This window comes from Lynx canadensis, chromosome F1, assembly GCF_007474595.2.
Source record: "Lynx canadensis isolate LIC74 chromosome F1, mLynCan4.pri.v2, whole genome shotgun sequence".
Classification (NCBI taxonomy): Eukaryota; Metazoa; Chordata; class Mammalia; order Carnivora; family Felidae; genus Lynx; species Lynx canadensis.
In genome coordinates this window covers 20,209,271-20,225,562 of record NC_044319.2, presented here as the reverse complement: position 1 = coordinate 20,225,562, position 16,292 = coordinate 20,209,271, and the positions used below count along the sequence as shown (strand labels likewise).

Here is a 16,292-nt window from a genome sequence, read left to right as displayed (position 1 = left end):
CACTAGTGGCATCAACTTTATGACACTTGGCTAACATACTGGATAAAAAGACAAAAACTAGAGGGACACCTTGGTGGCTCAGTTAGTTAAGCATCTGACTCTAGGTTTCGGCTCTGATCATGATCTCAGTTTCGTGGTTGCAAGCCCCACATCGGGCTCTGTGCTGACAGTGCAGAGCCTGCTTGGGATTCGCTCTCTCTCCCTTTATCTCTGCCCCTCCCCTGCTCACACTCTCTCTGTCTCAAAATAAATAAAATAAAAAAAAATTAAAGACAAAAAGACAAAAACTAGATCTTACATTAAAATAAAATGGATGAATTAAAGATAAAAAAACATTTAAGTGATAAAAATACTAGAAGTAGGGGTGCCTGGGTGGCTCAGTCTGTTAAGCAGCTGACTCTTGATTTTGGCTCAGGTCATGATCTCACAGTTCATGGGTTTGAGCTCCACAACAGGCTCTGTGCTGACAGCGGGGAGCCTGCTTGGGATTCTCTCTCCCCCCTCTCTCTCTGTCCCTCCCTTGCTTGTGCACACGTGCTCACGCTTGCTCTCTCTCTCTAAATAAAATAAATAATCATTAAAAAAATGCCAGAAGTAAACACATGATTTTTTTTTCTTTTTTAAGTTGTAGCATAGGAAAGTCTTTACTAGGACTAACAATAGAAACAACACAAGAGACTGGTATATCTGACTAGAGAAAATATAAGACACACACAGTAAAATATATTATTTCATTAATCTAAGATGAGTAGGGGCGCCTGGGTGGTGCAGTCGGTTAAGCGTCCGACTTCAGCCAGGTCACGATCTCGCGGTCCGTGAGTTCGAGCCCCGCGTCGGGCTCTGGGCTGATGGCTCAGAGCCTGGAGCCTGTTTCCGATTCTGTGTCTCCCCCTCTCTCTGCCCCTCCCCCGTTCATGCTCTGTCTCTCTCTGTCCCAAAAAAATAAATAAACGTTGAAAAAAAAAATTAAAAAAAAAAAATCTAAGATGAGTATATTCTCACCTTTTAACATCTCTACAAGCAGGATGTCTCTTAAAATCAAGAATATCATGGTTTAACTGACAGCATATTATTTAGTCTTAGTTGTACATAAAATAATGCATCTTACAGTTGAAGCCATTTTGGATTCAGTAAGATTCTCTTAAGAGACAAAAGATAAAATGGAAAAGATCTAAAGCAAATGATTTAATATTCTTAATACACAAAAAGCTCTTACATGTTATTAATGTTAACACGGTGTTTCAACTGCACTGATTATGTATCATTTCTTAAGTTAGGAGTTAACTGTACCAGTTTTTTATGTATTTTTTGTGTATCTGATTTATTTCCTTAAAAGGCTTTAAATCAAAAGACTTATGCCTTTAAAAGAATTAAGAAAATAGGTAAAAGGTATGTATGAAAAGGAAACTGGAGAAAGTAGCACGAATATACAAAAACGTGAAAATATAAGTTCCACTGAAAATGTTTACAAATGCCAATTAAAACTGAAAGCATTTATTACACAACAGATCAATGTATATGCTTTTAAAGCTGATCACCAAATCTGTGTTAGCATACAGACACACTTACACACCATGGGCAAGAATGAAAATGTACTTAACCACCAAACAAGAAACCCTTCTTTTAAGAATTCACCAAAAGGAAATAATCAGAAAAGAATAAGAAGACCTATTTAAAAAGGATGCTAACTTTGTCACTGTTTAATATAAAAGTTAGAAACAACCTAAATGTCCATCAAGATTCCTTAGGTAAATTATGATTCATCCATACAACACCACACCATGCAACCATTAGAAATAATGGCATAGAAAAACTGTCTTTGAAAGGCATATAAATATTCCTGAAGTATACAAAGACTATTTTTCCCCTTGTTTTAATTTTTAAACTTTTTCTATTTTTTTTTTAATTATTTATTTTGAGAGAGAAAGAAAAAGCGTGTGCATGGGAGGGGCAGTGGGGGGGGGCGGAGGGAGGGAGGGAGACAGAGAATCTCAAGCAGGCTCCACACTGTCAGTGCAGAGCCTGACGTGGGGCTTGAACTCACAAGCCATGAGATCATGACTTGAGTCGAAATCAAGAGTCAGATGCTTAATTGAGCCACCCAGGTGCCACTCTATTCAGTTATTTTTAATTGAAGTGTAAGTGACAAACATACAAAAGCTTTTCATATGAGCATCAGATTTAAAAAATCTTTTCTGATTTGATTTAATCTCTTTATTGAGATATAAAAGACTCAAGTGTGCAGTATGTACAGTGTACTGGGCAACATGTTTTTCCTGTGTAGCCACCCATGTAACCACCAACCAAATGAGGATGCGGAGCATTTCCGGCACTCCCAGAGTCTTGCTCCTCTAGTCCCAACCCCTAAACTCTACTCTGACTTCTATCAACACAGCTGAGTTTGACCTTTTCCTGAAATTCAAAATAAAAGAATCATACAGCATATACACCGTGTCCACCTTCTTCTGCTCAACCTTCTGTTTGTGTGTTTGCCCATACTGCCTGGGAAGAGCGGTAGAGTTCCTTCCTTTCCACTGATGCATAGTACTACTTTAGTGTAAAACAGACTACACATTATTGATCCATTTTTTCTGTTGATGGACATTTGGATCGTGTCCCATCGGGAGTTGTTATGAAAAAAAGCTGCTATGTTTCTTCAGGTTTTATAACTGATTTTATTTGCACTGCCTTTAATTTAGTTTTAGATACTTCTATTAATAAAATTAAAAGGATCACAACCCAGAAAAATATAACACACAAAAAAATACAACTACCATTTCATTTTAAGATTTATGTTTTACATAGCTGAGATTCTTACACATGCTGTTTCTTCTGAATCAATCCCTTTTCCTTTCAGTTTTTTTCTCCCTTTTTCTCTCCCTCTCCTCACCTTAGCCCAACTAGTAAGAAATGTTTACATCTAGTGTGCAACGTTTTCCCACCCTTACAAGATCACTTAAACACATACACACACATAAGGTTTTTGTGGTTTTACAAAAAGGTGATACTTTATATACTCCTCTGCATCCTGCTTTTCTAAATTAAATATGGTAGCAGTGTCTTCATATCACTGATTATTTTTGCCATGTCTTATTTTTAACAGCTTTATTGAGATATTAATTCACATACCATACAATTTGCCTATTTAAAGTATACAATTCACGAGATTAAGAGTGTACTTATGATGAGCACTGAGTAACATACAGAATTGCTAAGTCACTATAGTGTACACCTGAAATTAATATAACACTTGATGTTAATTATACTGGAATTAAAACTTTAAACAATAAAATAAAAATAAAGTTTACAATTCAATGGTACGTACAACTATCACCACAATTTGAGAACATTTTCATCATCTCAGAATGAGCCTCCACGTCCTTTAGCTCCCACTGCCTCTCTCCTTTCCCCAAGTCCTAAGCAACCACTAATCTACTGTCTACAGATTTGCTCTGTTCTGGACATTTCATCTGAATGGAGTCATATAACATGTGGCATTTTCTGACTGCTTCTTTCACCTACTATCATATTTTCAAGGTTCTGTGATGTTGTAGCATGTAGCTACTCCTTTTACTGACTGAATACTAATTCATTGTATGGATATACCACATGCTGTTTCTCCACTTGTTCATTTATAGACATCTGGGTTGTTTCTACTTTCTGTCTATAGTGAATAATGCTGCTGTAAATACTCACGTACAATTTTTTCAGGGACATGTTATCATTTCTCTTGGTAATTCTATGTTAAATAATCTGAAGAACTCCCATAATGTCATCCAAAGTAGCCATATCAATTTACATTCCTATCAGTGTGTGAGGATTCCAATTTCTGTACAACTATGCCTACATTTGTTATAATCTAACTTTTTGATTCTAGTCATTCTAGTGGCGTGAAGGTGGATTCCATTATGGTTTCTGTTTCATTTCCCTGATACCTAATAATATTAAGCATCTTTTCATGTGCTTATGCATATCTTCTTTTAAAAAATGCCAATTCAGGGGCACCTGGGTGGCTCAGTTAGTTAAGTGTCTGACTCTTGGTTTCGGCTCAGGTCATCACCTCACGGTTCATGAGTTCGGGCCCCACATCAGGCTCTGCGCTGACAGTGTGGAGACTGCTTAGGATTCTCTTTCTTTCTCGCTCTCTCTCTGCCCCTCCCCTACTCATGCTTACCCTCTCTCTCAATATAAATAAACTTAAAAACTTTTTTTAATAATAAAAAAATAAAAATGCCAATTCAGATCCTCTGTTTTCAAATTGGGTTATTTGTCTTTTTATTACTGAGTTGAGTTCTTTACATACTCTGAATACAAGTCTTTTAGCAGATATATGACTTGCAAATATCTTCTCCCATTCTGTGGGTTGTCTTTCTACTTTCTTGATGATGTCCTTTGAAGCTTAAGTTTAAAATTTTGATGAAACCCAATTTATCTCATCTTTGTTTTGTTGCTCCGGCTTTTGGTGTCATATATAACAATGCTTTGCCTATTTCAAGGTCATGAAAATTTACTCCTATGTTTTCTTCTACAATACATGTCTTCTGATGTCCATGTATACTGATTTCTATTGAGTCTAAAACAAGAAGCGAAACTGCTGGATCACAGGGCATATATGTGTAGAGCTTTAGCAGAGGATACCAAAGAATTTTCCAAAGTGGTTTTACCAATTTTCAAACCCACCTGAAATGTATGAGAGTCTAAGTGCTCTATATTCTTGTCAACACTTAGTAGCTTCATATTTCTTCATTAACACCATTCTGGTGGGTATATCTTAGTATCACATGATAGTTTTAACCTGTAACTCTCTAAAAATCATGTGAATACCTTTTCACCTTAGCCATCTAAACAACTCATTTTGTAAATGCCTGTTTCAGTCTTTTGCCCATTTGTTTCAAAATTGGGTTCCTAGTGTTTTTATTGTTTTGTTTTGACATCTTTTATACACTCTAGATACAAGTCCTCTGTCAGTTTTAAGTAATGCAGACACTCTTTCTAGTGTGTCACTTGCCTATTTACTCGAAGTATCCTTTGATGAACAGAGGTTCTCATTTAATGAAGAACAATTTATCAGTCTTATCTGGTTAGTACTTATTGTGTCCTGTTTAGAAAAAAAAAATCTTTGCCTACCGAAGGATCACGTAGATATTTTTCCAGGTTTTCTCTAGAAACTTTATTTTTGACCCTTCATCTTATATCTATAGCCCCTTCAAAACACACATACATAACCTCTGTTACAAAACTATTTCAGGATACAGAAAAAGGAAAGCTCCACAACTCATTTTATGAGTTTCATAACTTTAAAGCCAAATGTACACATATAAATCTGTGATAAATCTATTGATAAATGTGGATTTTTAAAAAACTCTAAGACAATGGCAAACCAAGTTCAGCAGTGTGTGTGAGGAGAGACAAATGCAACACAGCTAAGTAGGGTTGGATGTAATAATGCAAACAGGAGATACTCTATTAATGTGTGATACAGTCTATTAGATTAACGAAGAAAATACACATGATCATCTCTCCCAACACAGAATAAGCACTTGATGAAATTTAATACTTATTTATGACAGTAAAAGATAAAAATTCTTGCCAAACAAAGCCTATAACATATTTCTTAATCTTTTACAGTTATCTATCAAAAACTTAAAGTAAGGTAGAGGAAATAGGGAGAGGTTGGTAATAGGCTACAAACTTTCAATTATAAGATAAATAAGATCTGAGGATCTAATACGTAATATGGTAACTATAGTTGGTAACAGTATATTGTACAATTAAAATTTGCTAAGAAAGAACTTAAATGTTCCCACCATAAAAAAAAAAGTAAATATGTGAGGTGATAGGCGTGTTAATTAACTCAATGGGGAAATCCGTTCACAACACGTCACAACATTATAAATGTTCCTTACTTATTGTTTTAGTGTGTGTATGATTTAGTCATATATTAGCTAGTTAAAATACAGATTTATATAAAGGCAAACTTTTTATCTTGTTTATTGCTGTATCCCCAGCACCAAGAACTATTTCTGGTACAAAGAAAATGCTCCATGACTTTTTTAAATGAATAAATAAATGAATGATTTCTAAATCAAAATCTGTACTTGGGGAAAAAGTTATAGTACTATAGGCTAAGTCTGTATGTATAAACAATATATATACATGTATGTACATATTACTTATGCATGCAATTATTTCTGATTAGATTAATAAAATAACTAGCTAATTTAAAAATACCTATATTGAGATATCATACTTAATTATGAGACTTTAGAGATATTCCTATTAAAGTCAGAAACATGACATTCAAGTGAGCCCTTAATGCTACTATCTGGAAAAACACTGTATTTCCCTATTCTATTTTCTGTTCACTTTTCCACTTTTTGATAGATGACCGTATCATATATTTTTCCCTCTTCTCAAACCTCCAATACATACTCCTATTCTTCTTTACTTTAGGTAATTACCTCACTTTCCATACACTAAGGTAAACACAAAACATTAGGTGAAAACTCCAAGCCACCATCATTTTATGTCTCTATCCAAATACAGTTGGCGCCTGAACAACACAAGGTTAACTGCATGGATCCACTGACACATGGATTTTTTTCAATAAATATAGTACAGTACTGTAAATGTATTTTCTCTTCTTTATAATTTTCTTAGTAACATTTTCCTTTTTATAGCTGTCTTTATTGTAAGAATACAGCATATAATTCATATAACATACAAAATATGTGTTAATCAGCTGTTTATGTTATCAGTAAGGCTTCCTGTCAATGACAGGCTATTAGTGATTAAGTCTGGGGGAAGTCAAAAGTTCTATGTGGATTTTTGACTGCACGGAAGTCGGTGACCCTAACCCCTTGTTGTTTAAGGGTCAACTGTATTCCATCTTCTCTCCTGTTTCTATAGATAAACTCCCCCTACTCCTAGTAAAGCAAAGGCTAATCCTTACACCTGTACATAGATCAGGAGTCATCAAACCAAAGCCCATACTATCCATGGCTGCTTTGACGCTACAAAAGTAAAGCTAGGAGTAACAGAAACTGGCCCACAAAGCCTAAAATACTCATTATCTAGCTCTGTAAAGAAAAACTGTTGACTCATGCACTAGACCATCTCTCCTCTCAACTAATATGGGCACTGCTGGTTGAAAGGGCCCACGAAGTTCCAAGCACATAAAGTAAGATGCAAACAAGACACAACATCAAGGACATGTCAGATATACTGATGACAAAAAAAAAACCTTAACAGGGAGAGGTCACATAAAAAGGATGAAGACTGAATGGCATGAGACTTTGGAATAACCACTTGAAGCTAGGAAATTATAGTGCAATCTCTTAAATCTTGAGGGGAAATTATTCTACCTTGGAATTCTACACTCAGACCAGCCAAATTATTAATCAGGTATCAGCGTGGAAGAAAGATGTTTTCAGCAATACATACATTTCAAAAATGTCACCTCCTCATACACTTTCTTAAAAGTTACTGGGGGTTGCATTTCACCAAAACATAGGTATAAATGGCAAAGAGGAAGGCTCCAGACACCACAGGCTCTGACACAGGGAAAAGGCAAAGAGAACTCTCAGATTCATGACGAGAGGTCGCAGGCTACACCTGTATGGCAGGAGTGGAAAGCCACAGTACAGATTTGAGCAAAAGCACAGAAAGACCTAGGGGGTTCCCAATTTTTTAAAAAAACTGAACAATATGATGTTGAACATACTGGGACAGCTTTAAAAGAAAAAAATTAGAGACAAATGGGAAATTAAGCAAAATTCAGAAAAGAAGAAAAATTTTTAACTCCAAGAAATATAATTTTAGTACACTGCAAAATTCAACAGTAAACATATTTACAAAGTCATAATAGTGTGAACAATGAACACTGATTTAACCAAAAGCATAATATACTGGGAGATAAAGGATTTTCAAGGTGGCCTAGGAATCTGAAAGCACAGACTCATCTTCCACAGCAGCAAGCCAGGAGAGATCTAAAATTGAAATAGTTTAAAATATGGGAGTAAATACCAGAAGAAACAGCTACAAGTATGGAAAATGGTTGCTTTAAGAGCAGAATATAGGAAGGAAAGTTATACCAAGATGAGGCAGGGGATGGTGTTTTTCGTTATAAGTCCTACAGTACAATTGTCTTTTTAACTGCGTAGTTGTATTATTTAAAGTCAACAACTGTTTTAAAACAAAACTAATGGTTTTTATGTCCTTTGATGTCAGTTCATTCAGTCACCCCACAAATAATACTTAAGCATTGACTATGTGCCAGGTTCTTTTCTAGGTGCTACGAATACAACAGTGAAGAAAACTAAGTCCTTGCCCTCACGAAGCTTACATCCAGAAGGAAGAAAGCAATAAACAAATTAACGTACGCTTTAATGTCCGATAAATTAATGTTGTGAAGAAAAATAAAGGTAAGGGTAGAGTGTGATAAGGATCCTATTTAAGTAAGGTTTTCAGAAAAGGGCTCCTTCCAAGAATCAGCAAAAAGGAAATCAACCTAAAAATGAAAATGTGTTTTGAGAAAATGTCATGAAAGTAAAATTACAGAAGGGTATCAATGAAGTCCAAAGTGAGAACTTCATTTTAAGCCTCTCATACTCCAAAGCTACATATCATTCAAGAGCCTGTACCAAAAGTTCTCAGTAGTGAAACATAAATCGCTAGGGACCCTCAACCTAAGTCACAAACATGGCTATTTATACTCTTCCTATATCTATAACTAGCCATTACTTATTAAAGTTACCAGATAGGGGCAGCTGGATGGCTCAGTTAGTTAAGCATCTAACTCTTGGTTTTGGGTCTGGTCACAACCTCCCGATTCCTGGGTTGGACCCCCAAGTCTGGGTCTTCGATGACAGCATGGAACCTGCTTGGGATTCTCTCTCTCCCCTTCTCTGCCCCTCCCCCAGTCCATTCTCATTTTTTTCTAAACAAATAGACAAACATTTAAAAAATAAAGTTACTGTGTATATTTACACTCAATTTTCTTTCCATAGAATACGTGGATGTTTATATTTTAACTATGTAGTTAAACATTTTCCTAAATCAAAAGCTCAACACATTAATCAAGTAAGATTAAAAAAAAAATTCCAGATTACTTCCAAGTTACCAAAATTTATCACGTCCAATCTTCATTCTCTCACTACAGAGGAGCCCTAAACCAATGGGAATAAGACACATTTAAAAAAACAATTTTTAGGGTAATGCAATACATTAACTTTCCTTTCCAAGGAACCTCACTCAGGCTAAGTGAAGTAGAGTTTCAACTTTTTTGAATTATCTTCTCACTGAAAATTGAGTAACTGAAAAAATATAGTATTCAGATTAAAGGGATAATTTTATTCTACATTTAGTTGTTATAAGAACCTAATATTCAAAAAATAGGATTGATTTTAATACATCTTATTCTCAAGACACTTATACCATTAAAAGTCCATCAAAACTATCTGTGTCTTTTTTACATAGCAAAAAAAGTGATACTTTTAGATTTTAAATAGGTTTTAAAGTTTAACTCATGAAAAGAAAGCAAATTCAACTAATTACATCTCAATTAAGAGGAGGATTTAAAGTTTAAAAGTTATTTAGAAATTTCTGGAAAAGTAAACCAGTAACCATATTGTACACTGACCTGTAACCCTAGACGTTGATGCTTTCCCCAAGCTTTGCACTTGGAGACGGAGCACTGGGCTATAGGAACGGCTACAACTTGGGATTGGGTTGACTGCTTGCTTACTATTGGTGTGCTTCCTCATCTAAAATGACATAGGGCCACCTCGGTGGCTCAGTCAGCCAGACTCTTGATTTTGGCTCAGGTCATAATCGCACAGTCATGAGATCAAGCCCAGCTTCGGGAGTCGAGCCTGCTTAAATTCTCTCTCCCTCTCCCTCTGCCTGTCCCCAGCTCACACTCTCTCTCTCTTTCTATAAATAAATAAATAAATAAATAAATAAATGGGAGCTAATAATGCCTACATAGGGTCAAAGTTAATTACTGGCGGTCCTGACAATGAGAAATACTCACATATTTAAGTATCAATAATATATATATAAATATATATAAGATTTGTAACCTGCAAAACACTACACCAATATTTGTCATATTTTAATCAAAAAGGAAAACTATCACTTTCAGTCAAGTTTTTCTGATTTTAGCAATAATGGTTATCAGATTCTATGGAAGAACAGTAGGACACCGGTCCACTCACACACACACACACACACACACACACACACACACACACACACACACACACGTGCCAGAAAAAGAAGAGAGGATTTTTTTTTAATTTAGACTTAAAAAAAAATCTGACTCCCTTATAAACAAGTGCCAAGAGGGAATTATTTTTAGCAAATATTTAACTATACAAACCAAAAGACTAAAGCTGTTTAACCACATGTAAACTCCACATCATCTGACTTCAGGTAGAATGTTTATTTTTGGTTCCACTTGGGAACTAGACACCCAATGTATATAAACATAAATATATTTTTTAAACAACTGTCTTAATGCTTTTGTTCACTCAGTAATAATTCCCACTATTCTTAGAAGGAAAAACACAAACAATATCCTTAACTAAAGTTCACTGCAAGAGATTTTACTTCTTAAACTTTTAAGCTAACTTTAAACAAATAACATTATCTGACAGAGGAGCAGTGGACTATTTGCCCACTTATTCTTTAAACTCCATCAGAGCACAGACCTGTCTTTTTCTCTGCTGTATCCCCAACACTGAGGCACCTAACTGGCACCAACTAGGTACTCAACAAATATGTGTGGAACAAATGAGTAAGTGAGTGAGTGAACTGGGCCTCTAGACTAAAGCTTAATTTTCACTTAAATATCCATCACTCATTACAAACAACTATACTCTCAACTATAACAACGTGATAAACTGAAAAAGACACATAGTAGGTACTTAAACACACACAAGTATATTACTTATGTGTGTAATAAAAGTACTCAAAGTAAAAGAGTTCAAAAAAAATTTCTTTCAAGAAATTTTGGTGTGTTCTTTCTGATACATACACACACACACACACACACACACACACACACACACACACACACACACACACACACCAGAAAAGCATGTTGCAATCTTGATAAAGCAAACATCATCTTTAAAGTTCTGTTGCAATGTGGAATAATTTAGGCAAAATGAACAGTATTTCCAGTGTCCCACCCAGAATATTTTCAAAAGTCAAATTCCTTAATTCAGTTAAAGGTGGACTAAACTGGAAAAACAGACCTTACCATTTCAAAATTATTATACTGAATTTTAAAGAGGGAAAATAAAATAGGTTTAAAATAAATTACAGTGAAATTATTAATGCAAAAAGGCATCTAATATCCTTATATTTGACCTTTAAGCAAATTAAACAAGTAATTTCCCAAAAATTTTTAAGCTAGATTATAAACTGTATGCCCACAAAGCTTGAGTTAGTAGTTGTTTTTATTAAAATAATACTGTTTGGATAAGTTCCTTCATAATTCTAAAGTTCATAGTAAGATATTCAGCGGTAACAGTACAGTAATACACATTATAGTTATGATTCTACACCACTTGCACAAGCATAATTATCTGGGTGGAACAGGCTTTATGGCTAGCATGCTATGGTCTGTGACTGCATGGATCGAAGTTTCCCAAGATTCTGATGGTCATCTTCAAAGAGACTTAAGTAAGAGCCGACTTCACGGTGAATACAAAAATGCACCAAAATCAATTCATAAACACCGGTACGAAAACAAGGCTCTCTATAACAACTATAGCGTTGGAAGAAAAAAAAAAATCCAGGGCACATAAAAGGTAAAACTCAATTGCTGCCCGTGTTTCCTGCTTTACGGTCTTAAACGCCAGGTATTAGATACTTTTTTTTTTTTTTTTAGCGTTTTCTTAAACAGAAATTTAATGTTTTCAGTTACCCCTCCTCCACAGTTAACATCAATGCCCTTTCTTCCTCCTCCTTTACCCCTCCCAGTTCAAACAAATTAACATTTGTACGAAGGTACCTCCTATCAGCTCGCAGCTTCTTCCCAAACACGCCCACGTACATTGAAACTGGCCTGCGTCTACACAACACAGCTACAGGAAAAGAGCTCCAAGGGGGGCAGGTGGGAGGATAATTTAGCTCTGCACAGGTTTACGACTCTTTTCCAGATATTAGCTCCTCACTCTTGGCTCGGGTTTCTGCCAAATCACCTCCAAAGCATGGTGTTTATGAGCCTACCTAATCCGATACTGCAATGGAATTCCGGATATTTGCAGACAGATATCCCGGCTTTGCAAGTGTTTGATCAGATCGGTCCGGAATCTCTCCTTAGTACGCCCGCTCCTAGCTGTACAGCGACCCGACCTCCGGCCGCGCCCCCGACTCCGGACCCTGCCGCGCTCCCGGCCGGAGGCCAGCGCAGGACCAGCCCCTCCGCGTCCCGGGCTGGCGGGCGACCCGGGCTGCGGGCCGCTCCGCAACAGGTCACCGTGACCGCGGGCGCGGGTTCGCGGGCGGCTGGCTCGGCTGCCGGCTTCGGGGGCGCAGCGCCAGAGCCAGAGGAGGGGGTGTGGCCCGGCTCCGCGTTCCCGGCGCGGCGGTCCGGACTCCGGCTCACCTGAAGGGAGGCTGAGGCGCAGCCCGGCGCCAGGGCAGTGCGGGCCGCGGCCAGGGGCTCCCGCCACCCAGGAGGGAGAGCCGAGGCGGCCTCAGGGGGCCGCCCCGCCCCCGGCCTCGGGACAGAGACCGGGAGCGGGGAGCCCACGGCCGCCTCCAGCCTCCGAGAGCGAGCCGCCCAGGGAGGCGCGGCCCCGGGCCCCTCAGCGCTCTCCTCCCTCAGCCCGAGCCCGGTCTCCGCGCCGAGGGCAAGCAGCCCCGGGGCCCGCGGCCAGGAGAGCCACACCGCAGCGCCCGAGCCGCCGCCATTCCCCGCGCCGCCGCTGCGGCTCCGCGCCTCCCGGGGGGCGCAGCGCACCCACCTTCCCTCCCCCGCACCGCCCGCCAAGGCTCCGCACCGGGCCCGCGGCCGGAGCACCGACCTGTGCAGCCGCGGCCGTCGCCTCGGAGGATGGGAACACGACGCCGGCCTCAGGGTCCGCCGCTGCCGCCGCCGCCGCTTAAGCTAGCGCCTGGCGACCCGAGCAGTCGGCGTCTCTCATTCAGCGCCCGCCGCCGCCGCGGCCGCCGCTCGGGGGAGGGGAGTGAGCTGGATCCACCCCGTCCGCGCCGCGGGTGGGGGAGGAGAGCGGACCTGCCGGGCGCGCGCAGGGAGGGCGGGGCGGAGCCGCGCGCGCGCGCGCACCAACCGAATGCGCTCGCGCGTGCCTTCGGGGCCGCGACTGGCGGGGTCTTCGCCGCGCGCTCCGCGCCTGCTGCTCTACTGCCCCACACGCCCAACTGCCGCTGGGGACCGGTGTCCGCGGCGCGCGCCGCTAGCCGCAGCCCCCCGCCCGGCGCCCGCGGGAGGGAGGGGCCGCTACCCGCCCTAAGGAGGGGCGGGGAAGGGTTGGAGGGCTGACAGGTGGGGCGCCGGACACCTCCTTTCCGCACGGGGCCCACCACGGTGAAACCGACCCTGGTGTCCGTCGCTTTCAGCGCCGGCACCTCACCTTTAAGGCCGGAGAACAAAGTCTGGAAACACTTGGTCCCCAGATGAAATATTCTGCCCGCGCCAGCGGTGTTTTTAGAATTAGTCGCTGCAACTAATGTGGGGGGCTCCAAATGTGAAGAGCCGCCCCACTGCCGTAGGACCATAAATTATGGTGATCAATACTCTCATATTAAGATTCGGGAAGTGTTAGAAGTAGGCCTTTGTAAGTGTTATGCTGGGGACTGCCCGTGGTTTAATAAGCAAATGGCAGAAATTTGGCATCCCCGGGGGTCTCGGATTGACGAGTTCCAGGTGAAAAGTATTTTCATGTCAATGCACGAAAAAGATTCTGAAATATCAAATATTTTCTGTGAATGAAAAAGGAACAGATTCGTTATAAACGGCGGAAGGGTGTTTCGGAGGGTGCTCTGTATGGGGTGGCCTACTTAAAATTAGCACCATTTGATGCAGTGTGACTATAAATGGAAGGTTTTAAGTGAGCCACCTTTATGCTGTCATTAGACCATTTGGAAATGATTATTTGATGATCTGCAGCTCTTCAGGCCATGTACAGTAGAATGTGGAAGGGATACTGTGTACTAACTAGCATTGGGTATAAAACATGAAAGGACCAAAATTGTTCCCATTTGGTTTCTTTCCTCCCTTTTATAACCACCAAGCAGAACTGATTAATCGTGCATATTGAAGAATGCTAATTATTTCCTCCTTTGACGGCCTGGTATCATAACCCTTTACTCTTAGGGAAGCTAGAATGCTCCTTCAAACCCCTTCCCTCAAATAGGGTCACTTATTTAAAGCCTTCCCTCCCGCTCCCCAAACCCAAAGGTAAGTTTAAAAACAAAAACAAACAGGATAGACAAAGTTTATGGTTTTTCACTTTTATTGCATTTTAACTTTCAGAGAAAGTCTTGAAGGAAATCATGATGAAATCACTGAGAGAAGTAGAGAAACCAAAAGTAAGAAAAAAAGCAACTTTCAAATGAGAATAGACTTAGAAAAAGGAAAACAGACTATTGGTAAAAAGGGGGGAAATGTATTATGTATACAGAGTTTTCCCATAGATGCTAATTGCTTCAAGTCCCAAAGAAACAACTGGCAAACAAAATTAGCACTTGGAGGAAAAACCCTTCTAGTTATCAAGTTAGGTAAATGTTTATTCTTTTTAAAGTGTTAGTAAGAGATTAAGGAAGAGGTGGTTGGCTGTGTGCCAACAATAATACATACAACAATTATATACATGCATACATGTGTGTATATATATATATATACCATTATCACTGCTTTTAAGAAATAAGAAAACTGAGAAACAACAGGGAATTCTATTTTGTATTAATGTTTTGCAATTACTTTAAAGTTGAATTAGGGTTTCATAAAAACAAATGAGCCTGTGTTCCTACATCTGCCAATAATTTTCACAGTTTACGGTAAGAGCAGTGAAGTTTTTTCATTTGGACTTTGAAGAGAAAAAGGCATGTGACTCATGAAGGTAGGCCATAGATATACTAAATTCTTATATGTACTGAATTTCTGAGTTTGGAATAGTTACTCAAAATCTGTTTCTCATGTTGATAACCTTTAAAATAATAGTTTTATTAACCTTTAGAGTTGTGTTGAGTTCACATTTCTGAAATTGGTAAGATTAAGAATTTGCATATAAAAATACTGAAAGAAAAAAAGATTGTTGTGTCTTTTTTTTTGTCATAGCTTGGGAATTATTTTAGAAAGTCAATGCCCCTTCCATTTATTGATATGCAAATGAGCAATGGCTTTTTACACTTAAAAGAGGACCAGCAGCAAATTTTCTTTACCAGAGCATCTTTTATCACAGTTAAATTCTGTAAGTTGCCTTATGTATTCCATTTGCTTTTGCCAGAAGACAAGAAATATGCAGTTTTTGTATCATGAAGAGTACTAATGTATAAAAGTGAAATGTCACTCTATAAAATAGAAATCAATAAGAATTCAATATGTTTAAAATCATTTCAAAGGAATCACCATTGTGTAACAGTTCTGTTACTATCCATCAAAATTATTTCCAAGGGGTAAGCCAAAGAACTAATTTAGATATAGAGCAAGCAGTTTCAAAGATAAGAGACCGCTACAGCAAGAAACAAATCAACAAACATCTCATTATTGCTGTCAAAACAAAATCAAAGTTAGAAAGTTTATTATTTCAGGGGCGCCTAGGAGGCTCAGTTGGTTGTGTCCGACTTTGATTCAGGTCATGATCTCATGGTTTGTGGGTTCAAGCTCCGCGTCGGGCCCATGTGCTGACAGCTCAGAGCCTGGAGCTTGCTTCTGATTCTGTGCCTGGCTCTCTGCCCTTCCCCCGCTCACACTCTTATCTCTCTCAAAAAATAAACACTAAAAAAAAAAAAGCTTATTATTTCAATAACACCTAATTCTGTTACAACCAACAGAATTTCAGTAATAACATACACCTCTATTATTTCTTTAAACCATTGATCTCTCTTCTGAAATATATATATGAAAACATACTTTGAAAAATTTTTATTTTTGAAATTTTTATCAGTTATTTTTGCAATTGTTCTGGTTTAAAATATAGGTAAAGTAACATACCCAAAATTCACTTTAAGGGAAAGGATATATGGGGGGACGTTGAAGAGACAGACACATATTCTCCAGAAATCTGACACCAAGGTACAAGGAGAGCCCGCCA

General features: G+C 39.0%; 1 protein-coding gene across 5 annotated transcripts in view; it reads right to left on the bottom strand.

Moving 5' to 3' along the window:
• Positions 1 to 13,201, bottom strand: part of RALGPS2 (Ral GEF with PH domain and SH3 binding motif 2) — a 201,270-nt gene extending 188,069 nt beyond the window's left edge. Inside the window, exon 1 of one of the 5 annotated variants that reach the window (XM_032591829.1) lies at positions 13,041 to 13,201. The gene's annotated coding sequence lies outside the window, so the exon portion shown is untranslated. The remainder of the gene's footprint in view (positions 1 to 13,040) is intronic. The other 4 variants (XM_032591830.1, XM_030303429.1, XM_030303428.1 and 1 more) reach the window with 4 other exon arrangements.
• Positions 13,202 to 16,292: the final 3,091 nt, after the last annotated feature.